General features: G+C 35.9%; 1 protein-coding gene across 2 annotated transcripts in view; it reads right to left on the bottom strand.

The window, feature by feature from the left end:
• The window catches only part of LOC143021952 (uncharacterized), a 57,773-nt gene that overhangs the window by 38,157 nt on the left and 7,369 nt on the right, over positions 1–12,247 (bottom strand). The window contains exon 2 of one of the 2 annotated variants that reach the window (XM_076179873.1): positions 10,394–10,509. The exons of the other annotated variant lie outside the window; for it this stretch is intronic. The gene's annotated coding sequence lies outside the window, so the exon portion shown is untranslated. The remainder of the gene's footprint in view (positions 1–10,393; positions 10,510–12,247) is intronic. 2 annotated transcript variants of the gene reach the window in all.

Here is a 12,247-nt window from a genome sequence, read left to right as displayed (position 1 = left end):
CTCTCTTCTTTGCTCTAGTGTCTGTAGTTTAAGTTTTTGTAGTCTCTCTTCATATGATAGTTTTGAGAGTGTTGGTGCCAGTTTTGTAATTGCTCTTTGTATTCTTTCAAGTTTTTTTATACATTTTTTTGTACTTGGTGACCATATCGTTGCTGCATATTCCAATCTTGGTCTTATCAGGGTGATTAGGATTTTCCTCACCATTTCTTCATCCAGGTATGTAAATGCCACTTTGATTGTTCTTATTAAATTATAAGTTTCTCCAAAAATCTTATTTATATGTTTCTCAGGTGACATATTATTCATAACAATGACTCCCAGGTCCTTCTCATTTTCTACTTTTTTTATTCCTTCTTCTCCCAAATTATATGATCCTATTATTCTGTTTTTGCTTTTTCCAAATTCCATTATACTACACTTTTTTGTATTGAACTCCATCTCCCACTTCCTACTCCATTCTTGTACTTTATTTAGATCTCTCTGTAGTGATTCACAATCTTCTTCAGTTTTCACTCTTTTCAGTAATTTTGCATCATCTGCAAAGAAGCTCATATAGCTTTCAATTCCTTCATCCATATCATTAATATATATAGCAAACATTATTGGGGCCAGAACTGTTCCCTGCGGGACACCGCTTATTACTTCATTCCATTTTGAGTGCTGATCTCTTATCACTACTCTCATTTTTCTTTCTTGCAAAAAGTCTTCCATCCAATTTAGCAATTTACCTTGTATTCCTCCTTCATATTCTAATTTCTTAAGCAACTTCTTATGTGGTACTTTGTCAAAAGCTTTTTTTAGGTCTAGAAATGCACAATCAGCCCATCCATCTCTTTCTTGTATTATATCTATTAGCCTTGAATAGAAACATATTAAATTGGTGACGCATGATCGTCCTTGTCTGAATCCAAATTGCCTTGGATTTAGTACGTTGTTTTTTTCCAAGTATTTTACCCATCTACTTTTGATAATTCTTTCACATATTTTTGCTATTGTACTTGTTAGAGAGACTGGTCTATAGTTTGTAGGTTCTTCTTTATTTCCTCCTTTATATATAGGTACTATATTTGCTTTTTTCCAATCTTCTGGAACTTTTCCTTCTTTTAAGGAACTGCTTATTATGCTATGTATTTTGTCTGCCAGTTCATTCCTGCATTCTTTCAGAATCCAGTTTGCTATTTCATCTGGCCCATGCGATTTTCTGACATCAAAATTACCCAAGTGTGTCAATATTTCATTCTTTGTTACTTCTATTTCTTCCATAGGGGGGACTTTTTCCTTCCACTCAATCTCTTCAGGTTGTATATTTTCCCTTGTAAACACTGATTTAAAATGTTTGTTCATAATTTCTGCCATTTCCATTTCCTCAGTGTATTCAACTCCTCCTTGTCTTAATTTCTCTAAGTCTTGTTTGTTTTTCAGTTTATTGTTTACAAATCTGTAGAATAGTTTTGGTTGATCTTTACACTTTTCTATAACATCTTTTTCATATTTTCTTTTTTCCTCTCTGCACTTTTGTACATATTCATTTCTATAACCAGTATATATTTTCCATTTTTCAGGTCTTCTGTCTTTTTTCCATCTGTTCCAGGCTTTGTCTCTTTTGTCCTTTAACTCCCTACAACTTTTGTTGTACCAGCATTTTAGATATTCTTTTTCTTGTTTTTGTCTTGGGACATACTTTTCCACTCCTTTTTTGTAAATTTTTGTCAAAATATTCCATTTCTCTTCCACTGTTGTTTCTTCTTTGTATATTTCTTTCCAGTTTTCTTGTTGGAAGAATTCTCTTATTTTATCAAAGTTTGTTTTTTCATACATCATTCTTCCTTTTCTATATTGTTCATTTCTTTTCATATATTTTTCTTCATTAAGTTCCAGTTCAATCAATATGTGGTCACTTTTACCTATTGGTGTTTTATATTCAATCTTGTCCACTATTCTAGGTTCAGATGTAATTATTAAGTCTAGCCTCGATGGTTCTTCTTCATTTCTATACCTAGTGTTCTCTTGTATCAATTGTGTCATTGAATGGTCAGTAATCATCTCAAGTAGAGCATTTCCCCATGAGTCATCTCCACTCTTTACTGTCATTTCTTCCCAGCAGATTTCTTTGCAATTAAAGTCGCCCATCATAACTATTCTTCCTCCGTCTTCCATTATTTTAGTTAATGCTATCTTTGTGTCCTCTAACATACTTTTATGTTCACTCTCCTCCCATGAGGCTGTTTTCGGAGGCACATAATTGATCACAAATTTTCTGCTCTTCTTATCTCGGTCTTCCACTTCTATCATAATCATCTCTACTGTATTCTTTCCATATATGACACCTTTCACGTTTATATCCTTCTTAGTCAGGAACATAACTCCACCCCCTTGTTTTTTCTCTCTGTTTCTAATCCAATAATTGTATGTATCATGTCCTACACTGTTGGGTGGTAGTGGGCCTTTTAATTTTGTTTCTACAATTCCCATTATGTCCGGTTCTTTTTCTTTCAAATAATCATTCAGTTCATTCAATCCTGTTATCAATCCATCTATATTTGTGTAAGACACTCTTAGTTTTCTGCCACTTCCATTGTATTCTCTGTTTCCCTTATGTTTTTCTTTAGTATGTCGAACTGCTTTATTTTCATGTTCACTACTCTCCAATAGAATCTCTCTTTCTCTGACTCCGTTCTTTCCTCGTTTTTTGCCTTAGCTTCAATTCTTTTCTGCTTTTCTGCCTCTCTTTCCTCCTTATTCATTTCTCTTTTTATCCATACCTTTTTATATTGATCATTTGTTGCTAGTTTCCCTGTCTTGGATAGAATTTTCTCTGCCGTTGTTTGTGACCTGAATTTAATCTTAATTGGTCTGGTCTTATCTGTACTATATTTTCCTAGTCTGAATTTTTCCTCAATTTCCTTTATAATTTCTGGTTCATCTTCCTGGACTAATTTTAATAAACTGCTTACTCTTTCATTTTCCTCCTTGATTCTTGCGGTTCTATCTGGGTTATGTTTCTCTTCCATTCCTAATATAATTATACATTTCTTTTTGTCAGCTAATTCTCTTACTATATTCTCCTTCTGTCTCATCACTTTAATAACTGAGTCTTCATTATGTTCTTTCAATTGCTGTTTGACTATGTCAGTGAATGAAACCTTATTCCCTTGAGTTATTCTCCAATTTTTAGCTTCTGTAGCTATTTTCTCTCTGTTTTCATTACTATTCTTCTTCAATTTCTCATTCTCCTCCTTTACATTTCCTAACTGTCTTTTTAGGTCCTCTATTTCTTCAGTTAAGTTTCTGTTAGCCTTCTCTAGTTGTTCCAACCTTTCAATTCTCTGGAAAATGGAGTCTACGTTACCTAACTTACGCTCCAAGTCCTCGATCACCTTATCAACTCTCTCCTCTAGTCTTATCAGTCGGGGGGGGGGGGTTGTGTCCCCCCCACCCTCTTTAAATCCCTGGAACATATTCTCGACACTTTCTTCTGTATTGCTCCTCTCTATACTTCTAATCTTTACATTTTTATTAGACATGTCATCCTCACACAGTCGTTTGTTTACCTTCCGCTTGTCTGGCTGGGCCAAGTCTACTCCCTCCTCATTTCCTTCCATTTCCCTCAGTAATCCCTCCCCTTTTCCTCTTTCCCTACTTTCCCACTACTCCACGAGCAATTTCCCCCCCACCCTGCAAAAACACTAGGCACTTCTCTTTGCGTTGGGATCCACAGACTTCAGTTTTCTTCAGAACGTCATCCAAGCCGTCCATTCGCTGAAGTGTGTGTGTGTGTGTGTGTGTGTGTGTGTGTGTGTGTGTGTGTGTGTGTATAATATATAAATATACATATATATACATATATACATATATGTACATATATATATATACATATATATATATATATATATATGTATATATATATTTTGCTTGTAACCACGAGGAAATTAAAGATCGGAATACTGAACGTTTTCGTCTATTAAGACATTTTCAAAGTACATAGTGTCACAACAAAGTATAACTTAAATACAATAGTATAGAAAACAGGAGAGGTCACTCAACGTAAATACGTAAGGATTATCTTACAAAGAAAAAAAAATGGGTGAAAATTGAAACAGGTGATAAAATGTCACTCAGCATAAATACATAAGGATGGCAATTGACAAGGTGATAAAAGGACATTCAACATAAATACATAAGAAATATCCTACAAAGAAACAAAATATAAATGATAATAACAAGAAATAAGAATGGTGACAATTGACACATGTGATTCAACATAAATACATAAGGATTGTCTTACAAAGAAAAAAATAGAAATAATAATAATAAATATATACATATACATACATACATATATATGTGCACGCATGCACACGCATACATATATATAATAGAAAATAATAATAACAAGAATAAATAAATAAAAATGGGTGACAGTTGACACAGGTGAAAAAAGGTCACACACCTGTGTCAACTGTCACCCATTTTTATTTATTTATTCTTGTTATTATTATTTTCTATTATATGTATGCGTGTGCATGCGTGCACATATATATGTATGTATGTATATGTATATATTTATTATTATTTCTATTTTTGTTTCTTTAAGACAATCCTTATGTATTTATGTTGAATCACATGTGTCAATTGTCACCATTCTTATTTCTTGTTATTATCATTTATATTTTGTTTCTTTGTAGGATATTTCTTATGTATTTATGTTGAATGTCCTTTTATCACCTTGTCAATTGTCATCCTTATGTATTTATGCTGAGTGACATTTTATCACCTGTTTCAATTTTCACCCATTTTATTTATTGTTTTTTTTTTATATTTTTGTTTCTTTGTAAGATAATCCTTACGTATTTACGTTGAGTGACCTCTCCTGTTTTCTATACTATTGTATTTAAGTTATACTTTGTTGTGACACTATGTACTTTGAAAATGTCTTAATAGACGAAAACGTTCAGTATTCCGATCTTTAATTTCCTCGTGGTTACAAGCAAAAATCTTTATTCACGTGTTTTTTGTGATTACTGTTGCATATATATATATATATATATGTACATATATATATATATATATATATATATATATATATAGGAGGTGCTAAGATGGGAGGGAGGGTGGAGGGGTGTGGAGTGTTTTCGGGGATGAAATGGGTGGGAATGTTTTTGTGCCTTGTCCTTTTTGGCTACCCCCCTGGTAAGGGGGAAATAAGCCTTGGTATATGTATGTGCATATATATATATGTGTGTGTGTGTGAGAGAGAGAGAGAGAGAGAGAGAGAGATAGATGGGCCTAAATATCACATTTAATTGTTGTACTTTCCAGAAGAGGGCTGCAGTTGGCAGCCGAATACATTTTCCCTTTCATTCCGAGAGTAGGCTCTTTTGTGGGTGCAGACACACATGCACGCACACGCACACACACATTTTACAAATAAATCTTTTTTCGTAAACGACTGATTTTTTTTGTATTCGCGATCCGGATGGCTCGTAGAGATGAAACGCTCGAAGAACTGCTTTATCCAAGTTGCTCACTTCACAGCCTCTCTTCAAAGACCTTACAGCCTACTCACCAGTGAGTCGGGGTCGTCGGAACAACTTTCTACGTACATCAAGACCGTCCAGAACTTCTAGATCTTCGAGAGCTTCAAGATCTTCAAGAACTTCGAGATCTTCGAGACCTTCAAGAACTTCAAGAACTTCGAGAACTTCGAGAACTTCATCAAGTCCAATGCCCTCAGGGTCTGATAGATCCACTAGGTCTGGAAGATGCTCGAGATCTAAACAATCCTCAAGATCTTCTGGATACCAAGTCTACAGAGATCCATAAGCTCGAAACGATCCAGAAGAGCTTAAAGATCCACGATATCTACAGATTGGCGAGGACTGAAAGATTCCCTGGATTGTATACAGGCTTTCCAAAATCTAAATAGTCTCAAGAATCAAGAAGACCTAATGATTTTAAAAGATATCAAGGATTTAAGATATCTGAAGAATCTAGAAGTAATCAAGGGTCTAAAAGAATATAAGCATTTTAAAGATTTGTAGAATCTAAAAAATCTAACGGTTCTAAAAGATTTCGAGGATCTTAAAGCTCTCAAGGATCAAAAAGACCTTAGGCTCTAATCGATTTCAAGGATCTAAAAGATCTGAGGATTTAAAAGATTTGAGGGATCTAGAAGATCACAAGCATCTGAAGGATTTCAGGGATCTAAAAAGATCACAAGAATCTAAAAGATCTAGAGGATCTTCAAGATCCCAAGAATCTTAGATCTCAAGGATCTGAAAGATCTAGTGGTCTTGAAAGACCAAAAACATTTATTCATTGAGTTATTCACTTATGTATCTGTACTTTTATATGTTTATTTAACTTTTTATTAATTAAATAATTTGTTCAATTATTTATCATTTTATGAACTTATTTGTCAATTAGATATTTACTTTATAACTAAAAAACCTCAATAACTACAACAATGCTGTCGTTTTTTAATTCCACGTATATACATATATATATATATACATATATACACATATATATACATATATACACATATATATATACATATACATATATATATATATACATATATATATATGAGTGGATGGGTGGTGAGATAAACACAGGGAACCGTTTAGGGATTTATTCTGACGTTTCGTCCTTACCAGGACTTCTTCAGAGTACATGCACATTCAAATCATTCACCCCCTAAATACCCGCCGAATCTATCCGCGTTCCACCATGATCGACCTGACCTCTCGTCCTCCTACGCTCTGCCTCGCGAAGTACCAAGCGGCTCGCCGTCTTTGTTAATTTAATAAACCCATCGCGGTGGTTGTTGTTCGGATGGGAAGCGATGTAAGCTGCTTCAGTTATTTTCCTTCTTTTCTTAGGAAGTCCTTTCTGCAGCACCTCTATTTTGTTCCAGTCTGGTAAGTGGCCGTGAGTATCTACATGAACCACTAGCGAGTTTGATACTCGGTGTGCCTTGATATCATTCCTGTGCTCAATTGTCCGTTTCTTAATACCTCGGCTGGTTTCCCCGTAGTAGCTCACAGGACAGTTTCCACACGGTATCTTGTAGACGACACTGTTTTCTTCCCCGTTGGCCACGACTTTATTCTGGTTCTTAACAATGTCTCCTATTCTCATTCCCGTGCTGATCGCAATCTTGATGCCGGCTGTAGTGAGCAACTGTCCTAACGCGCCTGAGTGGCTCGAGTTTGGCACGGACAAATAATCCCTGCTACCATTTTCAGTCACATCTCCTCTGTTCCGTATGCTTCTTTTTGCTATCTTTAAAGCCTTTTCTCTAAGTCGGTACAACAGCCCTTCCGGATAACAGAGTTTGGTGAAAACGTTCAAAATGTAATCTATTTCATCTTTAATAAATTCTTCACTACAAATGCGGTATGCTCTCAGGAAGAATCCTATTACTACTCCACTCTTTATTCTCTCGTTGTGGCCGGAGTAGTAGGACAGTTGCTCACTACAGTAGTAGGACAGTTGCTCACTACAGTAGTAGGACAGTTGCTCACTACAGCCGGCATCAAGATTGCGATCAGCACGGGAATGAGAATAGGAGACATTGTTAAGAACCAGAATAAAGTCGTGGCCAACGGGGAAGAAAACAGTGTCGTCTACAAGATACCGTGTGGAAACTGTCCTGTGAGCTACTACGGGGAAACCAGCCGAGGTATTAAGAAACGGACAATTGAGCACAGGAATGATATCAAGGCACACCGAGTATCAAACTCGCTAGTGGTTCATGTAGATACTCACGGCCACTTACCAGACTGGAACAAAATAGAGGTGCTGCAGAAAGGACTTCCTAAGAAAAGAAGGAAAATAACTGAAGCAGCTTACATCGCTTCCCATCCGAACAACAACCACCGCGATGGGTTTATTAAATTAACAAAGACGGCGAGCCGCTTGGTACTTCGCGAGGCAGAGCGTAGGAGGACGAGAGGTCAGGTCGATCATGGTGGAACGCGGATAGATTCGGCGGGTATTTAGGGGGTGAATGATTTGAATGTGCATGTACTCTGAAGAAGTCCTGGTAAGGACGAAACGTCAGAATAAATCCCTAAACGGTTCCCTGTGTTTATCTCACCACCCATCCACTCATCTGTCTTACATATTTCAATATATATATATATATATATATATATATATATATATATATATATATATATATATATGTATATATAATATATATATATATATATATATATATACATGTATACCAAAATACACGTTATGATCCTTTTAGTACTTTCACAATTTATTCTCTCCAAGACTGAGGCGTAATCTTTGATTAAATCTAAGCTTCCAAAGAAGAATGGTGAAGAGTTTAATTGTGGAAGTTGAATCCTATCAGGTAGAATAGAATCGTGAGTAAACACGGTTATTGTTAAGAGGCTACCGCTTGTCAAAATCTTTACAAATCCATTGAGACTTCGCATATTGTTACTCGTACCAAAAACACAATTCTTAACATTTTCCGGGAATCGACTTTCTTGAACAACACATAGGCCCATTGCTGCTTCAGCTTCTCAGCGTCTTTTCGCTGAGGCAATTGTATGCGTCATTCAGTTCATTGTCAACTTTTCCTTTAACGTTTCTCTCCTTATTTCTCTTCTTTGCCTTGAGATCGTGATATAATAGCAATTCTTTTGAACTCTCTCTCTCTCTTTCTCCCTTTCTCTTTCTCGCTCGCTCGTTCGCTCTTTCTCTCTCTATCTCACTCTCTTTTTTATTTTTCCTTCGTTTCTCTCCCTCTCTAATTCTGATGTCGCAATGTGCGAGCCTTATTTTGCTCCATTTCAGCCTCCAGGTCTGACTTTGGCTTTCTTTCCCTCCTCTCAAAATGGAGTCCCTGTCCCCGGCGGCGCGCGGCGCGATACTGACCTCAAAGAAAGACGTCATGAGTATAGACCCCCTCCCCCCACCCCCCCAAAATTGCTCTGTTTATTTAACTTTTCATGTACTTTCCTACTAATGTGTTCGAGCGGTTTAGAGCGTCGCTACTTGCGTCGGGGGCCGAGGTGACGGCAGTTCGAACCCTGCCACCAATTTGGATCAAGTGTATGAATCATTAGATTCCAAAGTCGTCTGTGAGGGGCACCGGTCCAGCCTTCTGACGCACAGAGTTCCTGACGTTAAATCAAATCGCATACTTATGTATGTACTAGCTCATTGTTGTGACATAACCCTTTTCTACATTTGTAATTATAAATTTAGGTTGTCAAAGATGAAGATATATGCTAGAGAAAGTGGAAATCAACTGTAAAAAATATTTTCAGTAGATAAGGTTATTGATTAGTATGTCTTAAAATATACCTGACATGCATGCAGTATGTGTGTATGTATGTATGTATGTGTGTGTGTGTGTGTGTGTATATATATATATATATGTATATATATATATATATATATATATATATATATATATATATATATATATGACATAAGTGTAGCAGGAAACACAGGAGTCTTAGTCTGAGTTTTTTCATGACTAGTCAGGAATAAACTCAGACTACTCCACTTACGTCAACCTTTCAGAATGTCTCAACCAAAGTACGTACACACACACACACACACACACACACACACACACACACACACACACACACACACACACACACACATATATAAATATATATATATATATATATATATATATATATATATATATATATATACTTATTATTTAACAGTGAACCAGGGCTCTTAGCTAGAGGTTAAGACTGGTACGTTTCTTTGATGGACTTATCGCCGTTGTCATACCTGAATAGAATCACCAGTGACGGTGATGTCAGGTATGAGAACGACGATAAGTCCATCAAGGAAACGTACCTGTCTTAACCACTAGCTAATTTGCCCTGGTTCACTGTAAAATAATAAGTACGGACGGCAGTTAGCAGTCGACTTAGTTCCTCGGGAAGTAGATTAACTTCCAGGTTGGTGAATTTTATAGGGTCAGTAGCTCAGTCGGTAAGGAAACAGCAGTGAGAATTCACGAACCCAGGTTTGAATCCGGGGACAACAGCCGGAATCATTTGATATGTATACATATATATGTATATATGAATACATGTATATATATATATATATATATATATATACACATATGTATATATACAATGTATATATATATATATATATATATATATATATACATATGTATATATACAGTGTATATATATATACATATATATATACAGTATATATATATGTATATATATACAGTATATATATATATATATATATATATATATATATCCCATACGTCACCGGGCGAATGTTGTATATACTGCCTCTCCATCCAACCACCATCGAAGCCAGAATTGATTTTTTTAATAAACTCAAAATTATGTAAAATCAACAAATTTTGACTCACCTTAGCCTAGAAGTGAAGAAACTGGGTCGATTTTGTCGAGATATGCGTGCGAAAGTTTTGTTAAAACTCCGTAGACTTTCTATCGCTCCTCCGGTTGAACAAGAACATCCCTCGTTCTTCGTTAGAATTTAAGAGAGTGAAGGGATTCGACATTTAAGATGAGTCAATGTACAGTCATCTATAATAGTCTGACACTTACGGAAAACGTGTTTATAAATAGTTTTTGTGGATTTTTTGGCAAATATTTATTTATGTGGTAAATTGATTTTTCGGTATCTTTTTTATAATTTCATGGAGGATAGGTGATTGTGGTGTTATTGTTTTGCTAAATGTTTTAGTAATCAGTGATTTGTGAATTATTATCCAATATAATCATATTTTTGTGTGCCATAAAAACGTTTCAGACTCTTGTAATAATTCTATTATAGAATATTACAACGTTTCGTTTTCACGGGTGCGGTAATGGCCCCTTTCACACTATGCGGTTTCTCGCCGCGGCTTGGTGCGCCTACCAGATCGGAAATGCTTGCGATTGCTGCCGCACCCAGCTCCCTTCCTCGCTGAGAGCAACAACTACTACAGGATGGATCGGAGGAGATTACTCTGTGCATATCTAAATTTACTCTTTTTTTCACTTAGCGAGTCTAGGTTTTCTTTAATGCCACGGTTAAGTTCTTTCCATACAGCAAGAATTTTACCTCGACCTTTATATCATTGCAGGGTTTCATCCCGCAAGAGCGGTTTCACTTCTACCAGCGCTATTAAATGTTCAGTGCCTTGCTCCGTTGTCAAAGATAAATCTCTTGGAGGTACACAGTTAGATATGATTGTCACACGATGTAGGTGCGGCTACTAACCGCACAGTGTGAAGACTTCTGTTGAGATATAAAGCCCATTGCCACGCGCGCGCGCCACCGGACAAGCCCAGCGGGACGCCGCGACTTCATTCGGTCCCGGACTGCTCAATCACCCGCACCATCGCAGTGTGAAAGGCCTCTACGGATAAAGGTGCGGGTACCCGAGTGCATGTGTCTGTGAGAGATATGTAACCTTCCAACTCTCAGTATTAGCTTACAGTTAGGACAAGGCTTATAAAAAGCAGTTAGTGCAAATAACTCAACACAATGCAAATCAATTACCGGCTAACCATTCCCAGGAGACGTTTGCACAAATGTTTTGAGAGGAATACGGGATATGTGTGACCTATTTGCAATAAGAGCTATTTTTTTCAGAGGTATTAATGTCTTCAGCAGTTGTGTTACACATTGTACTACAAATTTTGAGCCCACTGCCAGGTCAGTTTGATTTGTTTGCTCGCTCATCTTTTCCTAAATGGCCTCATTATCTACAACTATTGGTGCGAGTCCATAGTGGAATACTAGCAAATATCTGTGTATTCGTTTACATTTGTTTGTTTACGCTATATCTTCCTAAATATGATGAAGTGCTTTCATTAATGCCCTCAAAGATATTTATCTTCTACTTTCAGTCATAGAATTCAGTGTTTATACATTTATAGTATCATACTTTTTTCTAACAAACGAGTTCACACGAAACTAAGCAGCAGCATTGATCACTTTCTTTGACCATGACGTCATCTGCAGCACATCATTGTGAATTACGACCTAAGGCACTTGGTTGCAGCTGACTTTGACTCTTTGGTCACGTGATCTACTAATTATATATATATATATATATATATATATATATATATATATATACCTACATGTATATATATATATATATATATATATATATATATATAATTATATTCATATATATTTATATATAAATTTGTGTGTATATATACATATATATAGATATATATATATATATATATATATATATATATAC

This window comes from Oratosquilla oratoria, chromosome 43, assembly GCF_046742065.1.
Source record: "Oratosquilla oratoria isolate Oo_2021 chromosome 43, ASM4674206v1, whole genome shotgun sequence".
In the NCBI taxonomy this organism is placed as follows: Eukaryota; Metazoa; Arthropoda; class Malacostraca; order Stomatopoda; family Squillidae; genus Oratosquilla; species Oratosquilla oratoria.
Note: the sequence above shows the minus strand (reverse complement) of the source record. Positions and strands in the feature narration are given on the sequence as shown.